This window comes from Mus pahari, chromosome 2 (genome assembly GCF_900095145.1).
Source record: "Mus pahari chromosome 2, PAHARI_EIJ_v1.1, whole genome shotgun sequence".
NCBI classification, from domain to species: Eukaryota; Metazoa; Chordata; class Mammalia; order Rodentia; family Muridae; genus Mus; species Mus pahari.
In genome coordinates this window covers 91,904,590-91,924,459 of record NC_034591.1, presented here as the reverse complement: position 1 = coordinate 91,924,459, position 19,870 = coordinate 91,904,590, and positions in this window count along the sequence as shown.

The following is a 19,870-nucleotide window of genomic DNA, read 5'->3' as shown; positions in this document are numbered from 1 at the left end:
AGAGAGAGAGAGAGAGAGAGAAAGAAAGAAAGAAAGAAAGAAAGAAAGAAAGAAAGAAAGAAAGAAAGAAAGAAAGAAAGAAAGAAAAGAAAAAGATTTTCATTGCAAGGTATACGAGACACTTGATTTTCATGACTGATATTAGCCTAGATCACCTAGCTCAGTCAGTCTGTGTCACTAGTTCACTACCTTAAAACTGATGTTAGGAAACTCTTTGGAATTAAGGGAGCATAAATACCTAGCCAATACCTAAACAGTAAAGATTTTTCTATTAATTCTTCTAGGACAAAACATATGTTCTGTAAGGAGTAACATGTACCAATGCCGATGCCCTTCTCTCAATTTATTGACATGATTATTATATTCATAAGTATATACTAATTAGAATACTAATAATGACCTAATATACCATATTTAAAATTCCATCTCAAGGTGCTGAACAGATATTATGGAATGAAATGAAATGAAGTAATTTAACATTGGCAAATGGTAAAGAAATTCTGTAAGTACATGGGTACATTGAAAGCAGTTAGGATCATGAGCCAATGCCAAACTGGGTATCTGTGCTAAGAGAGTTAATAGATATGTCTCCACTTCTAACCCAGAAATTATGTCCAATTGACTACCATTCCCAAACAAAACCTCAGTTCTCTCCTATGGAGGATGAAGAGTCTCGCTAGGGATACAAACAATTCTTAAGGCCAGGCCCCATACCCAACAGTAGATAGCCAACACAAATGCAGTGACATCATTAGAGGTTCTTTGTCTTATGATACTTTTTCAGCCTTCATTCCCTTACAGATTTTTTGCCTATATTCTATGGCTTCTGGCTTGTTTTTAAGGGGTTCCTGTGTGTAGGGGGATGTTTAGCTCTGTGTCTACATGTGTGTACTGTGGTTTGGTTTTGGATTTGAACTATAATAGTTTATTTGTTTTTGCTGTATCTTATTTTATTATCATTCTGTAGATGCCTGTTTTTTTTTTTTCTAAGTAGAGAAGGAAAAGGTGTGTGTTCTAATGACAGGTAAGTTGTGGCTTATCTCAGAGAATTCAAGAAGGAAGAAAGCATAATCACGACATATTCTATAAGAGATCTGCTTTAAATAAAAGAAAGGAAAATGGTCTTTGTGTAATTCCTATGATGAGAACAATGTGAGTTTTGGTCTTTTGTTCTGTCAAAAGGACCTGGGATTTGGAATTTGACAGACAAGATGGAGAATCTTAAGTGTTGTGTAGGCTCAGTACCTAGCACACAATGAAGTGGAAAAGTTATATTTTCATATTTTGTAAGAAGTTACTCACTGTAGTGACTAGCATATGCCCAGCATTCACTGAGGTTCACATTCCCCAATTTCTCTTTTATGTGGACTAACTCTTAAGCTTGCTTATTACAATCCAAATAACCATAGAGGTTAGGTACCTATAAGGGATCAGGAGAGAGGAGGGAGTGTTCAAAACCAGGGAAATAGAATATAGTATTGTTGGCAAATAAAGGGGAACAAGAACAGCAGGGTTAGGGGAGTGAAATCTCTTTTTTTTTCATTGTTCAATAATTATTTTAATTGCATTTCCTTATTAAACATTTTTGTTCCATTTTTGGTTTTCTTTTGTAAATTATTTTGTGTAAAATACCTAGGTCCACAGATAATTTTTTTTTAATTTTACTTTTATTCTTTATTTACTTATTTGTAAATCACTAGTTAGTTTCCTAGTATCCAAGGCTTAGATGTCGTTCCAAGATAACTTCCGTATCACTCACTTATTTCTAGATTTTACAATTTTCTTTCTCCTAAGTCACTTTTTTTCTCATTTCTTTTCCACAGTTTTCCATCCAACTTAAATTCCATGACATTATTTTGTAATTCTTCAAGATTACAAAATACATATAGATTAATCTAGATTATATCAGAAATCAATTCAGATGCTATTTTATTACACTGTGAATTTGATGTCCATAGGTGAGTTTGTGCATCTGTCTACCTGTGTGTGTATACTCTATAACTGCATAGAGGTCAGAGAACAACCTTGGATGCCATACCTTGTCTTCACCTTTTTTGAGATGGTTTCTTCTTTCCTGCTAAGTCCCTCAAACTACCTGGCCCATGAGATTCAGGGATTATCTTGTTTATATTTCCTGTCATTTTATTTGAATGCTGGGATTACAGACATGTTCTACTTCATTCAGATTTATGTGGGTTGTAGGGGTAAAAACTCAGATCTTTGTACTTAAACAAAAACATTTTATCTTCTGTGCCATTGCTTCAACCCAGAGCATGAAAATTTTAAAGTTTATTTATTTAGGCCTGCAAATCACTATTATGGATCCACTTGGGACTACAGATAGAATAGAAATCTGAATTATAAATTTTAGATATTACCCCTCTGTCAGATGTAGGGTTAGTGAAGATCTTTTTCTCAATCTACAGGCTGCCATTTTGTCCTATTGACTGTGTCCTTTGGATGACATAAGCTTTTCAGTATTATGAAGTCCCATTTATCAATTTTTGATCTTGGAGTCTGAGCCATTGTTGTTCTGTTCAGGAAATTGTCTTCTGCTCCAATGCTTTCAAGGGAATTGCCCACTTTCTCTTCTATTTGATTTAATGAATCCAGTTTTATGTTGATATTACTGATCCACTTGTATTTGAGTTTTGTGCAGGAGAATAAATAAGGATATATTTGCATTCTCCTATAGGCAGACATCCAGTTAAAACAACATAACCCAATTTTAAAAATTGTGTACAAGCTTAACAGAATTATTAACCAAGGAAACTCGAATGGCCAAGAAGCACTAAAAGAAATGTTAAATGTCTTAGTCATCAGGGAAATGTAAATCAAAATGATGCTGAGATTTCATCTTACAACAATCAGAATGGCTAAGATCAAAACCTCAAATGACAGGACATGGTAGTGAGGATGCTATAAAATGCACACTTGTACTACCACTGTGGAAATCAATCTGGTGGCTTCTCAGAAAATTGGAAATATTTCTACCTGACAGTCCAGCTATATCTACTCCTGAGCAAATTTCCTGGGCAAATATGCTTCATCATACCACAAGGACACATGCTCCACTATGTACATAGTAGCTTTATTCACAAAATTCAAAAACAGGAAACAACCCAGATGTCCCTTAACTGAAGAATGGATACAGAAGATGTGGTTCATTTACTCTATAGAATATTATTCAGCTAGTAAAAACAAGGGCATCAAGATTTTTGCAGTCAAATGAATGGAACTACAAAATATCATTCTGAGTGAAGTAACCCAGACCCCAAAAGACAGGAGCCTAGAATAACTGTCATCTCAGAGGCTTTATCCAGCAACTGACTGAAACAGATGCAGAAACTCACAGCTAAACATTGGCTAGAATTTGGGTACTCTTATAAAATGTTGGGAGAAAGACTGAAGTCCATTGAGGGGATAGGAACTCCACAGGAATACCAGCAGAATCAACTAACCTGGACTTTTGGAAGCTCTCAGAGACTAACAACCAAAGAACATGAATATTCTAGACCTAGAACCCTAGCACATATGTGTATATGTGCAGCTTAGTTTCCAAATGAGTCCCCTGACAATTGGGTTGGGGGCTGTGCCTAAAGCTGTTGTGAATTCAGTTCCCTAACCAGTCTACTTTGTCTAGCTTCAGTGGGAGAGGATGTACCTAAACCTACAGAGACTTTATCTTTATACTCCAAGGTAGGAGACACCAGTGTGGGTACCCTCTCAGAGGAGCAGGGGAGGTTGATGGAAGGAAGGAATCTATGAGGGGAGGCTGGGAGAAAGGCAGTGATTGATGTTAAATAATAATAACAATAAATCAAAAATAAAGAACAAAAAAATGGATGCTTCTCATTGATCCAGCTTCCTAGGGTGTCTTTAGGTTTTAATATTCTAATTTCTGTCTGTGAAAGCTTCCAAGACACCAGACAAAGTCAACTCTACCTCTAAGATGTCCATAGAAACAGTTTTCAATGGTTACAATTCACCATTTTTCATGATCATTACAATGCAACATCCTTTGAGATCATTACAATCAATCTTTACCTTGGCTGAAAACCTGCTGAATAGTATAATCTAAGGTTCTGTTGAATTCGTTACAACCCAAGAATGATATTATAATCTATAATCCAAGAAAAACTATGTGATTTTTAAAAATATTTTTCAAATAAAAATATTTTCTCTAAACTATGAAAAATTTATTTATTATAAATATTACTGAATAAATTATTGTGGACTAAGAAATTATGTTATTTTCAAAGTATTTTTGCTCTGTTTACTTCACTACTCCTAATATTTAATTATTCTGTAAGCATAAAATTTATTTATTATATATTTCAATGTGGAATTAGAAAAGGAATCTATAAGCTTATTCAAAGAAAACTAAAATAATCCTGAGTGAGTTAATCTAGACGCAACAGAGACAAATAATGCATGTTTTCTCTTATATGCAGAGTTTAACTCTTAAGCTTCCCATGTGTCTACTGCAATCCAAATAACTATAGAGGTTAGGTAACTAAGAAGGTGCCAGGGGAGAGGAGAGCATGCCACAGGAAAGGGGAAATAGAGTACTATATTATGAAGATGTAAGAAGAAAACTAGAATACAATGGTTAAATGGCGGGCATGGGAAAGAAGGAAATATGGAGAGAAGCAACTAACACTGAAAGGCCTTTTGAATAACCATATGAAAGCCTACTACTGTTGAAGCTTCCTAAAATATGCATATAGGAAAGGAATTTGAAGACACACACCAAACAATGGGGGAGACAATTCTCCGGATAGATATCTTGTGTCACTAAGTAAAATGTCTAGTGCCAAGTGTGGGTAATATATTTATTGTCCAGCCAGGCCCTGTGAGTATCTCAAACTATTCCAAGCATATGAGTTGCTCTCCACAGTTGGTTGGTAAGGAATTATTGATGATAACACTACTTGTGTCATCGAACAAAGAATAGTTGATCTGATGCTCAACTAGAAGCTTCACCCCTGATGACTTCACTCACTGCACAGGAAGGAGGTCCTCCACGCACACAACTGGAAGAGAAAAGTCATCATGATTATTACTCATCTAAAAACTCTATGACCAACAGCAGTGCCTTGCCTGTAAAATATACTGGTGAAAAATAGTATAAATGTGCAACTTCTTTCTAATTGAATTTAAGGCATACTCTATAAAATGAAAATCATACCTGACAATGCTAAAGTGGCAAAAGAAATAGATATACCATGGTCATTAGGGAAACCTACTACTATCATACTGCAAAGTAAACACAGCAAAAAAAAAAAAAGACTCCTTAAAAAAACACAGATGGAAACATCATTCAACCATCACAAATTAGAATTTAGTTACAGTAGATAAAAATTAACACACAGAGACTCACAATATGTATTTACACACACACAAGACTGGTATTAGTTTGATAGATACTTGTATAGCTAACAGATAGGTTATATGCATATGAATAGATAATTGATAGATGATAGATTTTGGATAGTTATATGATCCATACATTAGGATTAATAGATGATATATAGTAAATGTTGTTGTTTTTTTTTCACTTTCCTTGCCTTAACACTGAGTTATTTTGAGGTGTAACAAGGAACAACCAAGTCTAATTACTATAGAACAGAGAATCATGTTATAGAACTGAATATATATATATATATATATATATATATATATATATATATATATATATACCTGTAGTAGTCTTTTGGGAGATCTTTTTGATTGGGGGGGGGAACAACACCATTTTTAACCAAAAATTTCATATATCATATTTTGATCATGTTTTCTGTCATGCTCTTCAAAGTTCCCCCACACCTCCCCACCCAGCCAACTCTATGTTCTGCCCTCTCCTCTTTTAAAACAAAACTAAACTAAAAGAAAAAAGAAGCAAACACAAAAACCAAACCAACCAACCAAAACACCATAAGACAGAAATTGAAAATAATAGCCCACCAGGCAAACAATCAAAAAAATAAAAAAATTAAAAGTAGTATGGAGTTTGCTTTGTGCTGGCCACATACTTCTTGGCATGGTGTCTGCTTTAGAGTTACCACCCAGTGACAAAACATTGGTTAAAAATGATTATTTTTTTCAGCTGGTATTAATTGCTAATTGCTTTTTGGTTAAGTGTGAGCTTTGCATCTGTTTCCCATTGTCAGTGCTGGGATTTTGTTTGACTTGAACCTGAGTAAATCTTCTGTATGGTGTCCCAGTCTCCATGAGTTTATACACACATCAGTTTTGTTGTGTCTGATAAACACCATTTCCTTGGAGTCATTACTTACCTCTGGATCTTACAAGATTTTCATTCCTTCTGTGTAGATCTCTGAGCCTTGAGTGGAAGTGGGTTGATGAAGACATCCAAAGTCTCTCACTATCTAACTCTCACTTCAAAACTGTCATCTGTATAAGTAAGTACATATATCTACCAGTTATGTATATATTTTCTCAACTCTATCAAGCTGAGATAGTTTAAACATGCACCACATAGACAGAGAAATAATAGGTAGATGATTATCTACCTAGTATATTATCATAGATACTTTACAATATTGTAGCAAACCCTGTGAGACATTTTTAGTAGCATTCACAGGTTCGTATGCAGAAGATAGGTTGATGATGTGTGGATTGACAGATAATTGATAAATAATAGGTTTAATCCCAGAACTCAGAAAGCAGAGGCAAGTGGATATATGTAAGTTTGAGGCCAGCATGGTCTATTTAGTGAGTACCAAAGACAGCCAGAGCTACATAGTGAGACCCTGTTTTAAAAAACCAAAAGAGAAGTAAAGAAGGAGGAGGAGAAGGAGGAAAAAAAGAAAAAGAAGAGGAGGGTATCATCATGAGGTCTTTTTATCGTATTCAAAGTAATAACCGTTTATTATTTCATTGATACCTTTTATGGATTCATATGTTACACTCACATTATGATGGAAAGTGGTGAGTGACATCATGAACATACTCCAACCTCTTAAATTATTAGAACATTTCTTTGGTTTGTTTTCTCTTTCATCTTTGTTCTAGATTCTTTGATCCTTATTGTGCTTGCCCCAAACTCTTTTGCTTCTTCCACCATTAGTTGGGCTAAATATCTACCACACGACTTATCTACTAAACTAATTTCCTTGCACTTTATTTATATTTCACAGATTTGGCTTGCTTTGGTAAGAATAAGAGAATAATACAGTTCAGTTAAAGAGAATACAGTCATCCCCTTCCATGCCTCTATTCAACTCAGCCGATTCAGCCCACTGGGGGGGGGGGGGAAAGAGTTATGTTTATGTTCAATATGTACAGACTTCATTGTCTTTAACTAAATATATAACAGTAAGTCGCATACTGTGTACATTGTATTGAAATTATTTTGGATTTCTTTTTGGTTTCTTTTTGGTGTTTTGTTTGTTTTGTTTTGTTTGTTTTGTTTTGTTTTGTGACAGGGTTTCTCTGTGTAGCCTTGGCTATCCTGGAACTCACTCTGTAGACCAGGTTGACCTTGAACTCAGAAAATCTCCTGCCTCTGCCTACCAAGTGCTGGGATTAAAGGCGTGTGCCACCACGCCCAGCCTTTGAGCATGAATTGATTTAAAGTACACAAGGGAAGATGCAAGGATTATTTGCAAAAGCAAGACAACTTTAATATATTTGAAGGTCTAAGGATTCTGGTCTTACGCAAATGTGCCATGATAGAATAGGCCACTCTGTCTGGATATGCTGATGCAGATCTCTTCTTTAATTATTCAGTTATACCTAGTTGTACCTAATTAATCACATATTATCTGAACCACTGCAAAGCTGCTTGCTACTAAAGAGTGATGACCTGAATTCAGTTCCAGAACTCACATAGTGGAAATAACTCATTTGTATAGGTTGGGTTCTATCGTACTCGTGTATGTCCTTATAAACCTGAACACCTACATAGACACACAAACACATGCACACATTTACAAATAATTAAAATAAATGAAGCAGACAGAGTAAGACTCTCTATATCCATATTCATCTTTCTCATTGCCTGTCCTAAAGCTTCCCAAAGACAGGAACACTAACTTATTTGTGTATTTATTGTTGCTTTTTTGTTTGGTTTGTTCTGTTTTTGAGACTACTGTACTGGTGGATACATCTTACCAATCAGGCTATTATTATAGTTTGTGGGACCACACCTGTGTAGGGTCATTGATGCTTTTTCTCTGCAAACAACTTGAATAGCACCTCTGGGACAATGATAACAATCCATCATGAAAAAAATCTACAGTTCAGAACAGATTGATTTCTCAGTATTCTTTAACCCAATTTTGTGGTGTCTTCAACAATAGGAACTTATAAACCAGTTAAGGTGGGCCCTTTATTAGGGGCATTTGAAAAGTAACCTGCAACTTCAGAGACTCTGACCCTCCTTAACCAGGTCACAAAGGATCTTGAGGGGAGGTTGAAAAGTCTTCATTTGAAATTACAACAGAATTAGCTTCACATTATTTATGTTGTAACTCCTGAAATTAATTTTTACCACAGGAAACAAACTACTTTTAACTGGAATTTTACATGCAGCTTTACTATGATGAAAAGATCATTGGGAAGAGAGGCCCCTTGGTCTTGTAAACTTTATATGACCCAGCACAGGGGAAGGCCAGGGCCAAGTAGTGGGAGTGGGTGGGTAGGGGAGCAGGGGCGTGGGTGGGGGGTATAGGGAACTTTCGGGATAGCATTTGAAATGTAAATAAAGAAAATAATAATAAATAATTTTTTTTTAAAAAGAATACATATAGGACCATTCAGATGGCTCACTGGGTGAAAATGCTTGCTACCAAGCCTGATGGCTTGAAGAAAAAAAAAAAAAGCAGAAGTAAAGCTATCATTTCTTTGGACTTTTCCTCATCTGCCTACCTTACGCTAGAATTACTCCAGAGAAACATTTTATTCTCATTATGCAAAATGTATTTATTCATATGAAAACCACTATAGGAATCTAGACTCCCACATTGTATCTCTCGATGGTGACAAAAAACAATGTGTTCTGTCTACAGTTCTCCTGGGTCAAACTTTCATAAGTCTCATGCCTCTCCACAAAATTAGATTATACCTTTTATAACACTTTTTATATTTTATAAAATGTTTAGACAATTTTTATCGACCTCTTTAAAGTCTATGCTTCTGATGAGTATAGACTGTGTCCCTTTCAGGTTATTGAGGACTTCACAGGGTGGTTGGGATAGCTGAGGAACAAATGTATTTTTAATAAATAACTATCATTGGTAAGGAAGCACTTTGAGTTCCAATGTTTCCAGTGAATTAGATTTCTTCTAAATTTCTGATACTTGGAAAACACTTCAGTATTTACTGAAAATATTATTTCCCTGAAGATACATCAAAGGCCAGAAGGTTCCATTCCATGGAACTTTTGGGATGGAAGCAGTGGTTTTCAGGGCAAGACCAATAAAACCTGGCAAATCACAAACACATTTACAGGAATGTACATTATGGCTCCTTGAGACCTAGTTATGTTTAATACCTGAGAAGTTGCTGCCTTCACTTACTTCCTGGCCTCTGCTTCATGACTTGTACTCTCCTTTAAAATAATTTCCCCTGTGGAAGCGATCATTAATGGTGGTATCTTAAGCCAAATACTACGCTCTGGATGACAGGCCAGCTAAATTTGAATCTTGCTCTGATTTATTTAATCCTTGTAGTTTTTAAAAGCCAAATTAGTAGGCTAGCTTAACGATTGCCCAGAATGTCAAAGCACAGATATGTAAATGTATCAGAAAGGACAGATTTAATGACTTTGCTTCAAACTCCGCTTACAGAGTTCAGTTTCTTAAAGTGTGCTGACAAGGATGGAGACAGGGTATAGCAGGTACTGCCTGTACTCTTTATATAAACAATTGGAGTCATGTTTCCAAACACACACATTGAAAAACTCATAACTCCATCCAAGGGCATCCAACACCCTCTTCTGTACTCTGTAAGCATTTCACTCATTTGCACACATTTCAATGTAGATCCAGAGGAAAACATATCAGTATATATATATATATATATATATATATATATATATATATATATATATATATATATATATATATATATATATATATATATATATATATATATATGCAAACGCACACCCACACATGTTAGTAGATATTCTTATATAAACAGCTATTGAATGAAAATTTAAGTAAAGATTGTCTAAAGATGTGCAAAATTCTCAGCTAATATTTTTCTAACCTACCCATACAGTATTGTGGTCAAAATATGTTACATTTTGAAGGGAGAGGAAGTAAATGTGTTGTGTACTTGTAAGTATTACACATATCCATGCAAGATCTGTTTGCCAAGATTAGTTCAGGCCCTACAATTTATCTGTGTTATGGAATCCCCTTTACTTGTATAATATCTCTTCTATATGATGAGCAGGAATGAAAAGGAATAATAAAGATATGGGCATTAAAATGCCCTAAAAATAAATTTAAAGAAAAAATTTTCTCCTGGACCAATTGTGGCAAATAGATAATAAATAAGATAGCAAGAAGTGTAGGGAAAAGAAATACCACTTTGGCCAAGTTTATCTCAATTTAGAAATACAATGTGATGAGAAGGGAGTATTTTACCTGGAATTTTGAAAATAGAAACAATTTTGAGTCAAGTGGAATGTGGCAGCTTAGGGTAAGCAGAAAATGAACAACCCTGACCCCATATAATATACTAAATCTAGACATTGAATTAAAAATTTCAATAAAATTTAGTTTAAAAAATTAGTGGGAGGTTTTTTTTTTTTTAATGAAGTTTACTTATTTGAGTAATTTGTAGAATGTGTTGTGACCATATTCACTTACCTCTCCAACTCTTCTCAAATTTATGGCCCTTCCCTGTGCTCCCAGATTTATCATCTCTTCATTCTTTTAATAACCTTTGAGCTAATTTATATTCCCCTATACCACTGGCTTTGTGGCTTTTCATTGTATATGGCTGATGGCTCCATACAGAAAGAAAACTGACTCACTCTCATGGCAGAGTACAGCTGTCAACAGCTCCCCAGCTTCCCTCTCCATGCAAGAATCTTTGTTTGGCTTGTACATCTGCATGTCTTGGTGTCTTGCTACAACAACTATGCTTTAACTTGTGAAATTGCTCTTTTATTGAGTGACATCTTAGTAAAAAGTCTAATGGTTTAGCCAATAAACTGGTAGAAATAATCCCAGGATCTCAGGCTCATTTCTTTTATTCTAATATTTTCAAGTTTAATGAATTACAAGTTGTGTGTAAACATATAATCCTTCCTGATATGTTCAACCAGTCAGTTGTCTATTTACATATTTACTTTTTGCATGCAACTCCTTTTGTTATTCTGATGCCAGAGCTGTTTTGAAAATATCATATCAGCCGGGCATGGTGGCACACACCTTTAATCCCAGCACTCAGGAGGCAGAGGCAGGCAGATGTCTGAGATCAAGGCCAGCCTAGTCTACAAAGTGAGTACCAGGACAGCCAGGACTATGCAGAGGAACCCTGTCTCGGAAAACCAAAAAAAAAAAGAAATGTCATGTCAAGGCTTCCCTTCCTCAACTCCTTGACATTAGAAAAAAAAATCTACTGATTCTTTTACCCCCATATGCTTTTATTTGTTAAGTGGTCATGGTCCAATTCAGTGAGTATTTTAAAATCCAGACTATTCTTCAAGAAGAGCAAAATATATTCATAAAATTAGCTTTAAACAGTTTTCCATGATTACAATTAAAATAGTTTTTTAGTCAAAATAAATGCAAAGTGGCTTAAATTTATTTGAGGATGGGAGTTGGGGAGACAGGTTACTTTTTCAATGTAGCATTTAGTAGACTGACCATACTAAATTGGAAAGTCATATAATCAGAGAGAATGTATTAGCAATATAAGCCACATAACCAGGGGGAATATATGGGCAGTAAAATTAAGACTTGGTGAATTTATACAAAAAAAGAGGCTATAAATTTGTGGAAATTGTGTAGGGTAGTAAAGCTTAGAGGAGTTGGGGGAATAGTTAATACGATCAAATCATATTGTGCAATTTTCTCAAATAACTATAGTGGCGGCTTAATGGTAGCCCAAGCAGACATAATGCTAGAAATGAAGCCAATATTTCTAGATTTGGACCACCAGACAGCATAAAGTGAGAGATTCTGAGCTTGACGTGAGCCTCTGAAAGCTTCAAAGTGACGCATCTACTCCAACATTTCCTAATATTGCCACTCTCTGGGAACCAAGCCTTCAAATCTATGAGTCTATGGGGGCCATTCTTATTCAACCATCACATTCCACTCTCTGGCCCCCATAGGCTTGTAGCCATATCATACGGTAAGAATATATTCAATCCAACTTCAAAAATCGCCATAGTCCATGACAGTCTCAAAACTGTCCAAACTTCAAAGTCTCTGAGACTTGTTGTAATTTCTTAAATGTAATGCTCTGCAAAATCAACATTGAAAGCAGACCACTGCTATGGCACCAGATATGCATTACATTCCAAAAGGGAGGACATGAGGCATAGTGTGGAAATACTGGACCAAAGGGAGGCCTAAATCCAGCTGGGCAAACTCTGAACTCTCCATCTTCATGTCTGAAGTCAAAGCACAAGGCCATACCTATTAATAGTGCCACTCCCCTGTAACTAAGCCTATTGGCAAACAACCTTGTTCAACCCACCACAAACAGTGTTTTTACTTTGTTGGTAATAGTTATTTTAAACTACCATTCAGCTAACATAGTATATTGTATATTATTTTAATTTTTATACTTTTAGGTGCCTTTGCATATGAATGTATACTATATGAGTGTTTGAACCTATAAATGTCAGAAGAGGCACTGTGTTCTTATAGAACTGGACTTATAGACAGTTGTGAGCCTTTAGATGCTGGAATCCAAACTCCATCCTCTGAAAGAACTGTAATTACCCTTAATCACTAAGCCATCTCACCAGCTCCTCCTTGACAACCACAGTATTAATAAACCAGAATTTGGACACATTTCAGCTCTGTGAAATGAATATACATGTTTGAATCATGCTGTGAATTATTCTTGTCAAATCCAACTCAATTTAAACTAAGCAAATAGTTTGTATGCTACAGTTAGACTAGTGAGAAAAGTGACTTTTTATAAGGAATGAACTCAGGCTTTTATAGTTTCATTCTTGGGGTTTCTAATTGTTCAAGTAAATCAGAATCTGAAGAAGCAATTTTACCTCCCAAATAACAAGAGAAGAGAAATTCATCTATCTCTGTGTGTTCTCAACTTCATGTTGCTTATCTTACACTTCTCAAGCTATATATTTCTAGTAACTCTTGCTTTACTGGCCCATGGTAGATGAGGGTACCAATGCCTAAATCTCTTCAGACACAAAAATTATTATAAATGGATAGATGATAGGTAGACAGATGATGATGGTGGTGAAGAAGATGGATAGATAGATAGATAGATAGATAGATAGATAGATAGATAGATAGATAGATATTAGATAGACAGATCTATATAGATATATTAGTCATGGCTCTTTAGAGTCACAGAATTTATGGAATGAAAACACACACACACATACACACAGCCCAGTTTTACAATGCTTAGTGTTTAAGCTGGCAATCTGTATAAGCTGGAATCCTGAAGAAGTAGGCTCAAACAGATGTGGTGGCAATAATTGTAAACAAGTATAAAAGGAACCCTTCCTTGTCCTTATGTAGGCCTCCAGCAGAATATATGGTCCAGATTAAAGGTGTGCCTCAAAATCTGGATTACAGTTGTATGTCATCCCACCTCAAGATCTGAATCAAGAGCTTGTGACTTCAGTTCACACCTGTGCCCTCCATTTCTGGTCTGTAGTTTCTTCCAGATATAGTCAAGCTGACAACTGAGAAAAGCTATCACAGTAAGGCATTAGGCCCACACTCTCCTAACTGTTTGCTAGAGTGATATAGTGGGAACATGATATTTTTCTAAGTCCTGACAGCTTAAAAACTAGGAAAGCTATATCCAGAAATAATATTTTACCAGTGTTCTGGTATTACTTAACCTTACCTTGTCAAGGTAACAAATTAACCAACACAGAATATAATATTTGACATGAAGACACAATGAGGAACTTCCCCTAAGGATCCTTGTTGAAATGAGAGGGGATAAATCAGGGAACACACATTCATTACACACCTCTCTGAGTTGCAACACATAGGCAAAACAAACAAACAAACAAAAAAAAACATGTTTTGCCCAACTGCTTATGACTAGAAATTAGCTTGGCTACAGGTATATGGAAGGCATTAGCATGCTTCCAGAGGAATTATGAACAGATGCAAAAATTTATATGCAAATGAATAAATGTGTGAATATATTCGTGCATGAATGATTTAATAAATGAAGGAATAATTTAAAGCTTGGGCCATGAGGCTTCGAACATAATGAAATTTGATCAGCATCCCTAAAGGGTTTTTGGTTGAAATAAAGCAAATTTTCTTCATGGGATCAGAAATGGAAAATCTTACAAGTTTCTAAGAAAAGGTTCTGAGCCCAGAAACAAACAAAAAAAATTAAAAGATGACAAAGGCAGTTACAGCAACTTAATTGGTAATATTAAAGTATTTAATATGAGACCAGAAAAAAAAAATCCACTTTTTATGATACAGAGAGGTGCTATATACTGGGGAAAGATATAGTTTATGAAGTTAAAAGCATTTGCCAAAGATGTGGGATTGGATGCCAATACCCACATGGTTGATTACAGCTGTCTGTAAGTCCTGTTCAAGGGTATCCCAAGTCTTTCTTTGGCTTCTAAGAGTACGAGCCATGTACATTGTGCATAGACAAGCATACATTCAGGTAAAACAACCATATACATACAGTCTCACCAACATGACTGACCAAATGTGAGCTGAAAAAGGGCTATACCACTGGAAACACCAAAAAAAGCCCACGATAATGCAATGCAAGGCTACTCAAAAAAAAAAAAAAAATGCAGGTAAATGAAGAGAACTGGAAGGAAAAACCCTGGTCTTCCAGGAAAGAGCATATCAATCATTTGTCCAGTAACTAATGGTCATCAGTGGTAAGTTAAATTTAGCAATATATATGTATACATATACATAATATATAATAACAATTAATAAAAATGTGGCCATGAATTTGGTGGAGATAGATAAGGGTATAGGAGAAGATTTGCAGGTAGAAAAAGGAAAGGATAATCTCAAAAATAAAATAAATAATAAATATTTTAATAATAATTTTAATAACATTTGTAGATTTGAGCCATGTGATCCCCATTGGAAAAATTATTCACACAGACTGGCAAATAATTTGCTGGCAAATTATTCACACAGACTATCAGTTATTCTCTTAGTGATTTGTCTAACTGTTAACACTTTGAAAAGCCAAAATGCAAAATTAAAAAAATTAGCTTTTTGGAGAAAAAAATTTATATCATAAATTTGAGAAATTATGGTAACTCTCACACATTTTTTGTGTTAATTCAGACTATTTTAATGAGTGAAGCAACCCAGACCCAAAAGGAGATGTATGGTATGTACTCACATATAAGTGCATATTAGCCATAAAACACAAAATAACCATGCTATAATCAACAGACCCAAAGGAAGCAACAGGGAGGGACCAAGGGAGAAAGTTTGAATCTTTCTCAGAAGGGGAAACAAACTAGACGGGTGGAAGAGAAGATGAGGACAGAAGTGGTATTGGGGGCGATCATACATAGAGTAGTAGGGGAGAGAGAAGGGAAATGGGGGATCAATCTCTTGGACATACCAGAGACCAGGGATGGCTGAAGATCTCTGAGTGTCTTTGGAGTCGACTCTAGCTGAGACTCCTAGCTGTGGGAGATATGGAATGGGAAGTGACCATACTCCCCGTAGCCAGACAGAAGTCCCAGTGGAGGGATAATGACAGCAACCCACCCCAAAAACCTTCTTCTCAGCACTCCATGGTACCTCCTCCAAAACTGACCATATAATCGGTCACAAAACAGGCCTCCACAGATACAAAAATATTGGAATTATCCCANGCATCCTATCAGATCACCACGTACTAAGGCTGATCTTCAATAACAGCACAAATAATAGAAAGCCAAGATTGACGTGGAAACTAAACAACACTCTACTCAACGATACCTTGGTCAAGGAAGAAATAAAGAAATTAAAGACTTTTAAGAGTTTAATGAAAATGAAGCCACAACATATCCAAACTTATGGGACACAATGAAAGCAGTCCTAAGAGGAAAATCCTCGACTCCAAATGTGTCCTGCCTATAAGTTGTGCAGGGACAAAGATAGAGTAGAGACTGAGGGAATGGCCAATCCATGACTGCCCCAAACTGAGACTCATCTTACAGGCAAGAACCTATCTCTGACATTATTAATGCTACTCTGTTATGCTTGCAGACAGGAGCCTATCATAACTATCCTCGGAGAGGCTCCACCCTTCAGAAAATGGAGATAAGAGACTCAATCCAGACCATTAGATAGAGCTCAGGGAGTCTTACTGAAGAGTTGGGAGGATTGAGGGACCAGGAGAGGACAGGAACTCCACAGGTCAACAACTTAAACTAACCTGGACCCTTGGAGGCACCAAGAGACTGAGTCACCAACCAGAGTGAGGGCAGGTTGGACATAGGCTCCCAATACATTTGGAATAGATGAGCAGCTTGTTCTCCTAATGGCTTGAGCAGAGTCTGTCCCTGAGCATGTTGCCTACCTGCCTGTGGATCCCACACCCCTAAATAGACTGCCCTGTCTGGTCTAAGCAGAAGAGGATGTGCCTAGTCCTGCAACTTGATGTGTTGTCATGAGAGAGGGGGTTGAGGTGTGCAGTAGGGTATGTAGGAAGTTAGTGGGGGTGGTGACACCCAGATGAGAGCTTCCCCTTATCAAAAAACAAGAGGAAGGTGGAATGGAGGAAGGACTTGCTTGAGAGGATACTGGGGAGGGGTAGAAATGGCTGATAATGACTTGTAAAATGAATAAATAAATTCTAAAAAGAAATTAATTAAAAAAAAAAGACTAACCACCTACTTTGGATCCATTTGAAATATAGAGATTTTTTGTTTCATCGAATGCTCTAAATTTAACTTATCTCCATAATCCACACTCTTGGTCCAGCTTAAACAAAAACCAAAAACCAAAAAGTCCTGTTATATTTGAAAAGTCATCAGTAATAGTTGAATGAATAAACTGAACACAATGCTATCAAATAATGATGGGATGAAAGTGCTTCTCCTGAAATAAAATAAAATTCAGTGAAGAAATGTATTGAGATGGATTGTACCATGCAATTAATGAGAAAGTATTTCTATGCTTGTCTTGCATCTAAACTGGAACTGGGTTTACATACCTGCCAAAATGCATTGCCACAACCCAAACATCTTTTCTGACCTATTGCAGTTAGAAGATCTATTAATGAAGCAGTTCCAATTACTATGTTCTTTTACTATGAATAATATTAATTAGCTACTTCAGACATCATATGTAACCATAGACATTGATCTGTAGAAACTTCCAAGAAATAGTCAAGTTTGCTAAGTTTCAAAACAAAAGCCATTATATTTTTTCACTCCAAGATCACTGTTCACTGACCAGAATCAGATCACATGGATATAATGTAAGATTAGGGGGCACAAGGGCCTTCTTTAGCTTTTGCTTTATTTTCTGAAAATCATAGACAGTGGTGGTGCCTACAACACAGATGTTTCTAATAACCAATTGTATTTTGTATAAGATAGTCAGAATGATACACATGAATCATAATTAGAAGCCACTGAAGTCAGTGTTTATTAGCCTGTATATTCTCTACCATTGCTGTTCTTCTTTTACATAATTCTATATTTCAACGTATATAAATCAAAGTGTAGTGATTATCCATATCATATGTGCCAGACATTGACCTTTACGTCTTTTTGAAAATGTAGAAGTAAACAAATTTAACCAGGTACCTTCCCAATACTTGTGGGGTGCACATGAAAATTTGTCTGTGTTTAATTTGGAAACAGACTAGCAACCAATACATCAAAGAAACCAGGGAAGAAATTTAGTTTCACACATATTAAGGGCTTCATAAAGGTTGCTGTAATCCAGAAGAAATTTTGCTTTCAGTTATTGCTTTCAGTTTTTGGTGAAAGAGAGCTGTATAGAAAATGGCTGTGTTGGAATGCAATGACTAGCTGAAAGGGTGACAGTCACTTAAAACTTAGGACATACAAAAATTCAACATGGTCAAACTGAAAATTAAAGAAGGGATATCTTGGAACTATCAAGGGACAAAAGAATAATGAAACCAGTTGACACAGTGAATTAGATGCATACCACTCAAGGATACTACAAGCAAAAATTGACAAAAAAAATCAAAGGGTAAAGTTAGATTTGTATTGACTAGGCAAGGGAGGTAGGCTCATTTTAGGATAAAGAGAAATCCATTAGCACTGTGATGATATAGTATGATTTGTAAGAGACTATCATTAAAGTTGTACATGAACAGTACTACAACAATGCTTGAATCAATTAAAAAACGTTATTATGAGTAAAACAGTTTAGTGATGGATAATAGAATCTACAAGGGAGGTGAGACAAAGGAGAATGAAGGTTACATGGTGGATGATGTTTCATGTCAACAATGATAATCTCAGAGTTTGTTTATGTTGTTTGAACAGAGGGTAGCTACAGGATCTTGCTATGATGTCTGAAATCATCCAACACAGGATAAAAGAATGAAGCATGGATCCAAAGGAATTTCTTTCTGATTTATGACTGTCCCTCAAGGTAATAGAAAATATCCAATGTTCCTATAGAAGAAAATATAACTCAGCAGACTTTCACTGTAGTACAACACAGCTGTTGTTGAACAACCTAGAATGCACCAAGTAACTGTGATGTTCAAGTGTGTCAGGGTAAGGATGGAGGGTGAAAGGAAATGATGAGATGATGACAACATCTTTATCTGCCCCCTATCTACTGTCTAACAATCATTACCAGACTCTCAGGTTGCTCTACTGATGCACAAGGGGAAGAAGTCACTGTTACAAATTGGCCAAGAGAAAAAAAAGTCTGTTTATTTTCCCTTTGTTAAAGAAATGGCTGAATGGTGCGCCTATCTTCTGACCACCAGTTTGCTTTGTTCAGAGGCTCTTAACATATTTACCTCTTTCACCCCCTTAAAGAAAACAAAGCTAGGGATAAACTCTTGGAGATTCAGTTGAAGCAAAGATATTCTTAATTTCTGATGGCTTAGTAATTGTGGAATGCAGTTGGAATCACACCTGAAGCTAAGTTGGTTCCAGTGCAAGGCTTGTCAAAGTGAAATGTGGCTGATACAGCAATGATAGATGGATCTGTTGACCCCAGGGTCTGAAGACCACCTAAGATAAAGGTAATAGACTGTGCAGAGCATCCAAATTGATCAGGGCCATAGAGAGCAAGAACTGACTTTCTCAGGAATCAAAAGCTGGTTCCCATAGAACAAGTATTCCTTTTGAGTCACCCTCACATAATACATAATTTTAAGTGTGACATTCTTGAATGAAGCAAAGAAAAGTGACCCACAATACCTTTGAAACATTCATCTATCGCTTTAACTGTTCCTATATCCCCATTATTTTATTTCCTTGATGTGTGAGGAACATCATGCAAGAATAATTACCACTGCTAGAGATTTGCCCTCCAATGTCCTCTGACTAGAAACTATTTTATGTATCTAATTCAGTAAAACTGCCATCATTCTCCTGGTGAAGGATTATACTGTAAAATGGATTATTCTTACATTTTCCCCATACTAGCATTTCATGTGAACATCCATGACTGTAACATGGATGCTGAAACAGAATGAAAATAAATAACTACGAGTAGATAAA